Raw genomic sequence first — 10,451 nt, 5'->3', positions numbered from 1 at the left:
ACCTATTCCAAAAGAAAGACAACAAACTTAACAGACCTTACCAAACAAAGCAGAGTTAATAAAGTAGTCAAAAGAGTAATTGAAAACAAACGAATATCATTGACAAGCTAAGGGAACATATTGGTAACATGAAGCAGGAATAAACAGTTACAAAGAAGATGCATCCTAAAATATAAGCTATGAAAAATATGTTTTAAAGTAAAGAATTTGACATAACAATATTATATTAGTTTCAAGTGTACAACATAGCAATTAGAGATTTATGTAATTTACAAAGTGATCATCCTGATAAGTCTAGTACCCATCTGACACCATACATATTTATTACAATATTATTGACTATAGTTCCTACGCTGTACTCTACATCCCCATGACTATTTTTATAACTGCCAATTTGTACTTCTTAATCCCCTCACCTTTTTCACCCATTCCCCCAACCTGCTCCCATCTGGCAATCATTAATCTGTTCTCTATTTCTATGAGTTTGTTTCTGTTTTGTTTATTCATCTAATATAATATTGTATGTTAACTGTAATTGAAAAATAAAAAATTCGTATATTAAAAATGAAGAAATAAAAATAAAGAACTTGATGGAGGGAGGCAAAAACCAAGCCAGATACGGATGAAGAATGAATTAATGAGCTGAAATACCAGGTTGAATAACTTTCCCAGAAGGCATCAGAAAGGGATAAATAGTGGGGAAAATATTTTTTAAAAAATATAGAGACATAGAGAATGGAAGGATTAGTGTCAAATCAGTATAATGAGAGCCCAGGAAGAAGAGAAAAAAAGTTAGTGGAAGGGAGCTTAAGTGTTTGAAGAAATAAACACTTCACCAGTCTTAGTGGAATATGGATGACTTCAGTTTAAGAGGATTTAGAGTTTGCCTAACAGAATATATAAGATAAAACCTTTATCTAGAAACAGTAGTAAAAATAAAGAAATATCAAAGATAAAAAGTAGCCTTCTCAGCAAGAAAAAGCAGATCACCTACAAAGGAACAAAATCATATTGATGTCCCAGTACTCAAAATACCAGAAGATAGTGGCATGCTAATTTTCAAAGTACTAAGGGGGGAAAAATCTTAGAACCTAGAATTTTATACCCAGCTAAATATAATTTAAATGTAAGATTGAAATATTCTCAGTCATTCAAGGCCTCAGAAATTTTACCACAGACTCTTTGAAATTAGTCCAATAAAACAGTATATGCAATGAATAAAAATGAATGGACTTCCCCAGAAGCCTCTCACAAATATTCCTTTAATTTCTCAGACCCATCAACCCTCCTCTTACTTTGGTAGCATCTCCAGGATTGAGTTATTTGGAGGAAGCCAGTGTGTGGAGTTTGTATGCTATTTTGTAGGAACCTTGAGCGCCTCATTTCTGCTTTTGTTACAGTCTTACCTTTCCTATTAAACTTATAAACTACCTGGGGACACAATATTATTCATTTCTCTGTTCCCAATAGTATCTGTCACAGGGCTTTCTGTATGAGATAAGTATTCATTAAATGTCTATGACAGGAAGAGAGAGAGGGAGGGAATTTTAAGGCTGGAACATGAAGCTATGATTGCTTCAATTAAAGAAAACAGCTGTTCTTGCCTGTTTTTGTGACATCCTAGTGTGTGTCAATATTTTGCACTGCAGTGGACCACGTTTTCCATGTTAAGTCAGACTATGAGTGACTTGAAGGTAATTGAGCATTATTCATTTAACTAACAAAATATTAAAGGCAACCTGCTTATTTTGACTCCTCTTGATCATTTACTTGATTTTCCATTACCCTCAACCTCCCTGAGTCATTAATGATGGAGAGTCATATGCTCACACACCAGTAAACATTCCCAAGTCAAGAATAAGAAGGGTAAGTAATCCATAGCATTTTATTTTGTCTGGAAATTGTCAATACATCTCCACAGTGCTGGTGAAAATCTCTCCCCCTACTTCAGCAAGGCAGTTCTTTTTGCTCATGTGTGACTGACTGTATGAGTGCCACTCAGGCAGTATGGGTAATGCACACCTGTTGGCGTCCAAACCCTAAGAACTCAGTCTTGAATCAAACACTTTTGCCTTTCAGGGAAGAATTACGTGGGTGGGTAGTGTTTCACACTTTTCTTTCCCTTGGCATTATTTGTTGGTGTTTGGAGGCGGGAAGAGCAAGAGACACCAGAGCCGAGAGAGGTGTCAGAGTTATTCCTTTATACACTTCCTGTAGTCAAATGTCATCTTTTCCACCTATCTAAAAAGCATTTGTGTATGTGTAAGATGTTTACCTGTGAACTTACTTTCTATAGTTGTCATTTTGTTGCAAATGCCAAAGAAAAGGAGCTGGACAGAACAGAGAATGACAGTAGCAGGCCCCCAAAACACATATATGACACATACACGTCTCGGAGGCCACCATTATCAGCAGCAGCAAATATCAGCAGAGTTCCTTACCATCATTCTATGCTCTATGCTTTCTCACCCCTGATTCAGTTCTTGGCCCTGTGTTTTTAACATTGAGTTGAGGTTGTTAACAGAAACTCTGGCATCTGGAATTAATTGAGTTATTGCTCAGGTACTTGGAATTCTTACTAAATTTTTTAGAAAATCATGTAACTTTTGGACACTACATGGATTTAATTCAGTTACTAGACATGGAGCACCTGCTCATTGCAGGCTCAGCTCTGGGCAGTGCCCAGGTACACTTACCAGTGTGAAGGAGCCTTGGGGAGGAGTACAGATAAACTGGAAGTTTGAGGCAGGGATAGAATGTATCCTGGTGGAACAAAAGGAAAGACTTCTTGAGAAGGTGGCTTTAGGGACTGGCCTTAAATGATGGATAGAATTTCTACAGGCAGAGTCATTCCAGGGAGCAAGAACAGCTTGAGTAAAAGTAACAAGGTGAGCAATCATAGTATCCACTTAGGGCTAGTAATAGTCCTCATGTTGTTTAGTCATTACTGTATACTCATGTATTGAGTATACAGTAATGACGCATGTATTGAGTCATTACTATGCCATGCATAGTGTTAAGGGTTTTCCATGTATTCTCTTGTTTCATTGTCACTCACAACAATCTCATTAGTTATAGGCAGCAGCATCCCTACTGTACAATTCAGGAGACTAAGGCTCACAGCAATTAAGTAAACTTGGTTACCTGCTAAGACATGACTGAACAGGGATTCAAACAGGAATTTGGGTTCCAAAGTCTCTATTCTTTTCTGTTCTCTCCTCTCCTCTCTTCTCCTCTCCTCTCCTCTCCTCTCCTCTCTTCCCTTCTCCTCTCTCTCGCTCTCTCTCTTTCTTCCAGTTTTATTGAGATATAATTGACCTGCAACGCTGTATTAGTTTAAGGTGTATAATACAATCATTTTGTATAGGTTTGTATATATTGTGCAATAATTACCACAATAAGTTTAGTTAACATCCTCCACCTCACCACTAAGCTCTATGCTTCAGAAATAAACATATGACTGGAAAGAAATGTTAGGACCATGATATGGAGAGTTTTAGGTGTTAAGTAAAGGATCCTCAACTTAAGGTAGTAGACTGTAATGTTAAAGGGAAAGGGATTTTCCTGTAACAGGAAATGAACGGTCAGTAAGAGATCAGCAGGTTAGAGACCAATAAATAGTTACAAAATGTTCTTCTTTCTTCATTTGTTCTGCCCCTTCCTGGGAGAAGAATGGCTAAATAGGAAAGAAACCTCCTTGTTCCTCTAAGGACTCTTGTGGAGAACTTCCATTTTTTTGGTACTTTTTGTTATGCCCCATTTTTTGCCACGCACATGGTCTTACCTCTGGAACAGAAGGTCAGAATCTGAACTTCTTTGACTGGAGAATAGGATTACTTAAATTTTTGGTTCCTATTGTGCTATCTTGGATAACTGAAGCCCCTTTTGTTTTTTTTTTTTAATTAATTTTTAAGGTTAAAGTAGATCTTTTATGTAGCTTCTCTTCAGTCATACAAAGAAGATCCATTAATTTCCCATGGTTATGATCTTCCTTTTCAATCTTATCCAGACTGGAAGGTCCTCTTGCCTTCACTTGTAAGTTAGCCACCTGTTTACCAGCCTTAGTTTGGGGTCCTGAAGAGCAAGTTCTTGGGGTCTTTAGATTCTTCAAGCTGCAATACAGTTTTTGACCTTCCACATAAAAGATAACCCGAGGAGCCCTTAATGAATTTGGTGTCAGTTCAGGCAGAAACATTTTGAAAGATTTTATTTTTAAAATAATATTAAACTTGCAAAAATAGTACATAGAATTCACTTCATCCAGCTTCCCCAAATGTTAACACCTCACATAATCATAGTAACACTACAAAACCAGGATATTAACATTGATACAATATTATTAACTAATTTACAAATCTTATTCAACTTTCTCCAGTTGTTCTACTAATGTCCTTTTTTCTGTTTGGGGATCTAATCCATGATCCCACTCTAATCTGGAACAGTTCGTCAATCTCTTTGTCTTTCATGCCCTTGGCACTTTTGAAGAGTACTCATCAGTTATTTTGTAGAATATTCTTCAATTTGGGTTTGTCTGATGTTTTCTTATGATTATATTGAGTTTATGCTTTTCTGGAAAGAAAATCACAGAATTACGTGTGCTCTTCTCAGTGCATCATCATATCTGGGAGGGTGCATGATATTGATGTGTCTCATTATTTGTGATGTTAACTTTGATCATTTGGTTAAGGGGGTGTCTCTCAGGTTTCTCCACTATAAAGTTCCTGTTTTTTTCCTTTGTAATTAATAAGAATCTTGTGGAGAGATAGTCAGTTTCAGACTATGCAAATATCCTATTTATCATTATACTTTTGCCCACTAATTTTTGCATTTCTTCATCTATCTTAAAAACCATGAGTTTATTCCGATGCCTTTTATTCTAACCTAACCGCCCAGGGGTAATTCAACCCTTCCTTCTTTCCTTATTTTTAACTCCTTTCTCTAACAGTAAGAAAGCTGACACTTATTATCTAAAATACACTCACATACTTGATCAACCCTAATATACAATGTTCTTGCCTCTCTTCTTTTCACCCTGTTCCTGACTACCCCCTGTAGGTAAGCAAGCTCATTCGTTTCTGATTTATCATTTCTGTATTTCTTGTTGCACAAACAAGCAGATGCATGTAAATTTTTTTTACCATGTTTCCCCGAAAATAAGACCTAACCGGAAAATAAGCCCTAGCATGATTTTTCAGGATGACATCCCCTGAACATAAGCCCTAATGCGTCTTTTGGAGCAAAAATTAATATAAGACCTGGTCTTATTTTTGGGAAAACACGGTATATCCCATTTTTTTCGTACATGAAGAGCAGCATACTATAGAAATTCTTTTGCTATTTGCTTTTTCTCACTTAACAGTATATCCTGGAAACCACTCCATGTCAATCCATAGAGATCTTCCTTATTCTTTTATTACAGCTGCATTAGAACTCCATTGTATGGATATATCATAGCTTATTCAGTCATCTATGTATGGGCATTAGGGTTTTCCAATATTTTGAAATGACAAACAATGCTGTAATAAAAAACCTAGTACATATGTATTTCTGTATTGTCAGAGGTGTATCTTCGTGGTTAATTCTTAGAAGTAGGACTGCTGTGTCAAACGGTAAGTGCATGTTGGTTTTGTTAGCTATTGGGAAATTCTCCATGAGAATTATACCAATGTGTATTCCCACCAGCAATGTTTGAGAGTGCTAGTTTCTCTGCAGTCTCACAAATAAAATGTGTTCTCATACTTTTAAATTTTCATCAATCTGATAGGTGAGAAGTGGTACTTTGGCGTTGTTTTAATTTGCCTTTCTCTAATTTTGAGTGAATTCGGACATCTTTGTGTGTATGTGTGTGTGTGTGTATATATATATATATAATGTATTTGTCTGTATGTATATGTGAATTATCTCTTCATGCCACTCACTTTTTCTTCTAGGTTTTTCGTCGTTTGTCCCAAAATTTTTGAGCATTCTTCATATTTTAGGAAAGTAGCCTTTTGTGATATATGCTACAAATATGTTCTCCCAGTTTATCAATTGTGCTTTTACTCTATTTTTAGTGGGTTTTGTTGTTGTTCTCCAGTGATTATGTGCTTTTATGTACCTGTTAGAATGGCTAAAATAAAAAATAGTGATAACACTAAATTTTGGTGAGTATTGGAGAAATTAAAACTTTCATACATTGCTTGTGGGAATGTAAAATGGTAGTCACTCTGGAAAGAAGTACGACAATTTCTTATAAAACTAAACGTGCAATCACTATATAACCTAGCAATTGCACTTTTGGGCAGTTATTCCAAATAAATGAAAACTCATGTCCCGTAAAAATTGTGCACTCAAATGTTCATAGTATAGCAGGTCCTTGAATAACGTCTTTTTATTCGATGTCATTTTGTTATAATGTTGATGAGATGCCATAGGAACTTAACTCGTGTTTGTATCAATTAGCCTGTGGTAAAATTGGTCTTGTTATGTGTTACTTTGCTTAAAGTTGCAGAACCTATCAATGATGTTAAGTGAGGACTTACTGTAGCTTTATTTATAATAACCCCAAACTGGAAACAACCCAAATGTCCTTCATTTGGTGATAGGTAAACAAACTCTGGTACATCCATCCCATGGAATACTACCCAGGAAGAAGAGAACGAAGTATTGATATACACAAAATCCTGAATGGGTATTAATGACTTGATACTTAGTGAAAAGAGCCAAGCTCAAAAGGTCAATACGGTATGATACCAATTATATAACCTTCTTGAAATGACAAAATATATAGATAGAGAATAGATGAGTGGTTGCTAGGGAACAGAGACAGGGGAGAGGAGTTGATATGACCGTAAAGGAATAGCATGAGGGAATACCTTTGTGTTGATGTAATAGTCTTTTATCTTGATTGTGATTACTATTGCATGGATTTTATTACACATGTAATAAAATTACATAGAGCTATAATACTCTCACACATATGTGAGTGCATATAAAAACTGATAAAAATTGAATAAGCTTTGTAGTCTAATTAACTGTATTTTGCTATAATCATATAAGATGTCACCATTGGGGAAAGCTGGGGGAAGCAGCCAATGCACTCTGCGAACTATTTTGCAATCTCCTGTTAGTCTATAATTATCTCAAAGCAAAAGTTGAAAAAGCAATGCCAGAGTTTTAATTGGAATAACATTAAATTACACATTAATTGAGGGTGGGGGCAAGGTGCAAAGTCCTGTGGTCAACTGACATTAGAGAGATAGGATGAGAATGGCCTTGTGATAGTTCCTTACCAAGCTGCTTATTTTCCTTGCTCCAGAAGGAATTGCAGGGTATTCTCCCAAGACCCGGGTCAGATTATGGTCAAGCCTTGACTTAAGTGGCCCATATGGAGACAAAAGAGGTCATTGTGTTTCTGTGTGATGGAGCTATTCTCTTACACATTTAGAAGTTCTTGTAGTTCAGGTCTGCTGGCAAAAATATTTTAACTTTTGTTTTACCTGAAAGTGTCTTTGTTTTGCCTTCATTCTTGAAGAATGTATTTGCTGAGTATAGAATTCTGGGTTGGCATTTTTTCCTCACTTTGAAGATGTTGATCTTCTCTCTTCTGGCCTCCATTGTTTCTGATGTCAGCCATGTTTGAAACATTGCCCCACCACCACCACCCATATATAAGGTGTTGTTTTTCTCTGGCTGTTTTTATGATTTTCTAATTATATTTGGTTTTCAGAAGTTTGATTGTGAGATTCCCAGAGTTTTGTTTTCTATCCTCTTGGGGTTTGCTGAGCTTCTTGAATCTTTAAATTTATGTGTTTCCTTAAATTGGGGGAAATTAAAGCTATTGCACATTCTATAGTTACTTCTACCCCATTCTCTCCCTCCTACCCTTTAGAACTCTAATTCCATGTATGTTAGACCTTTGGGTATTGTCCTACATGTCCCTGAGGCTCTGTTCATGTTTTTGTTTCCTAAAATATTTTTCTCTCTGTTTCTCATATTGGATATTTCTATTGTTTTACCTTAAGTTTACTGAAACTTTTCCTCTTTCATTTCCACTCTGCTGTTGAGCCTATCCAGTGAATTTCTTTTAAATTTCAGATATTTTTCCAATTCCGGAGTTTTTATCTGGTTCTTTTCCTTTTTAATGGTTCCTATTTCTCTGATGTGATTTTCTATCTTTTCATTCATTGTGAGCATATTTTCTTTCCCTCCCTTGAGCATAGTTATAGTAATTGCTTTAAATTTCTTGTCTGCTGATTCCAACATCTGGGTCATTTCAGGTTCTCTGTTGATTTTTTTTTTTTAAAGATTTTATTGGGGAAGGGGAACAGGACTTTATTGGGGAACGGTGTGTACTTCCAGGACTTTTTTCCAAGTCAAGTTGTTGTCCTTTCAATCTTACTTGTGGAGGGTGCCATTCAGCTTCAAGTTGTTGTCCTTTCAGTCTTAGTTGTGGAGGGCGCAGCTCAGCTCCAGGTCCAGTTGCCGTTGCTAGTTGCAGGGGGCACAGCCCACCATCCCTTGCGGGAGTCAAACCGGCAACCTTGTGGTTGAGAGGACACACTCCAACCAACTGAGCCATTCGGGAGGCAGCTCAGCTCAAGGTGCCACATTCAATCTTAGTTGCAGGAGGCAGAGCCCACCATCCCTTGCAGGACTGGAGGAGTTGAGCTGGCAACCTTGTGGTTGAGAGCCCACTGGCCCATGTGGGAATCGAACCGGCAGCCTTCGGAGTTAGGAGCACAGAGCTCCAACCGCCTGAGCCACCGGGCTGGCTCCTCTGTTGATTTTTTTTTTAGCTCTTGCAAATAGATTGTAATTTCTTAATTCTTCATAAGTTGAATAACTTTGGATTGTATCCTGGATATTTTGAATGTTATCTTATGGAGACTCTGGATTCTGATTTACTCCTCTGAAAAATATTGATTTTATTGTTTTTGCAGATAGTTAATGTGGCGAGATTCAAACTCTAAACTCTGCCCCTTGGGTGGTAGTTGAAATATTAGTTCAGGGCTTTGATCTTTATCTGATGTCTGTCCCACATAGGTGTGGTTTAGGAATCAGTTGAGCTTGGGATAGCCTATAGACAGGAATTGGGGCTCCCTCTGGCTCTCTCCTTTCCAGGATCCTCCCCCCTTTACTTTTTAATAGCTGTGCTTTTCCTGAGCTCTATCCTATACTCTTCATTACTAGAAAGATTATGGGTTTACTATTGGTGTCTTACTCTTGGTGTCTTAGCCACTTGGCAGCTTTAGTTTGCCCTCAGTCTAAAAGGTGTAAAAATGAGTAACTCATCTTGTGCCAACTCCTCTTCCGAATATGCCTGCTTCTGTTTACTTCCCAATTTCTTTATATTGTTGTTTCTTTATTTTTTTCCAGTTTATATTTGCTCTTTACGGGAGGATCAGGTTTAATAGTTTACTCAGCAATATCAGGAACAGAAGAAACTATCCTGTTCACTTTTGATTTCACTCTCACCAATTTGTCTTTAATGTGGGATTCTGTCCTAGAGGGAAGACTTGGCAGGTCAGCTTTGAGACATCATCAGGGCTAGATTTCTCTAGCCTCTTTAGTCCCTCTTGCCACAGGCCCCTTGCACTCACTTGGTATTAGAGAGTGTACGACCTCTCCCAGTTTAAGCTGCTATTCTCAACTGTCCCACCATGCTTTCAAGTTAATACCTCTTGTGAGTTCCTGTTCTACCAGAGTTATTGGCTACCTTGGATTGTAATGTATAACTGTGGGCAGAAACTAAACCTTAAGTCTTTGCTGGTGCGCCCCAGTGAGTTTGATAGGGGAAGATATGCCTCCGGAGAGAAAACCTCTAATGTTTCAAATGGTAACTCAGTCTTGGCATTGCTTTCCTTCAAGAGAAGCTTCTCCCAGTTGTAGTTTTCTAGCTTTTGGGGTAATGGTGTGTGGATGCAGGTAGGAAAAACTCTTAAGTGTCAGCCAATCCACATGCACCTGTTACTTAGCACCCATCATCCCAGCCAGCCCTGAATTCTACCCCAAAGTTACCAAGACAACCCTGGTGGGCACTGGTCTACCACTTATATGCTTCTCTGTGGTGAAGGGGCAGAAAGTGGTCTTCTCAAGGCAATGATAAGGAGAGAAAAAGAAGCATATTTTTAAAAATTTCCCCTTAACTCCTGTACATTGTTCTTGTCCTTCTTTGGCGGGGAGGCTGTCTTTCCCTGAGTCCCACACCACTGAGCTCCCTGATCCATTTGCATTTTGTTTTCCCAGAGGTTTTCTCACTGCTTTTATGCTGTTTTGATAGAACCATCTATCTCTGGATTCTGTGACATGTCCAAGGTTGGCTTCTGGAGAGAGGTCCAGTTTGTAATTTTGCAATTTGATAAAAACTAGGATAAATACCTCTTTATATAAAAAATGAAAATAACTCAAATTCTTCAGGTACATATTTCAGGACATTGAAACTTATCAACAAGGGATTCCTTCTGAACCCT

Source organism: Rhinolophus ferrumequinum, chromosome X (genome assembly GCF_004115265.2).
Source record: "Rhinolophus ferrumequinum isolate MPI-CBG mRhiFer1 chromosome X, mRhiFer1_v1.p, whole genome shotgun sequence".
In the NCBI taxonomy this organism is placed as follows: Eukaryota; Metazoa; Chordata; class Mammalia; order Chiroptera; family Rhinolophidae; genus Rhinolophus; species Rhinolophus ferrumequinum.
This window is presented reverse-complemented; position numbering follows the sequence as displayed.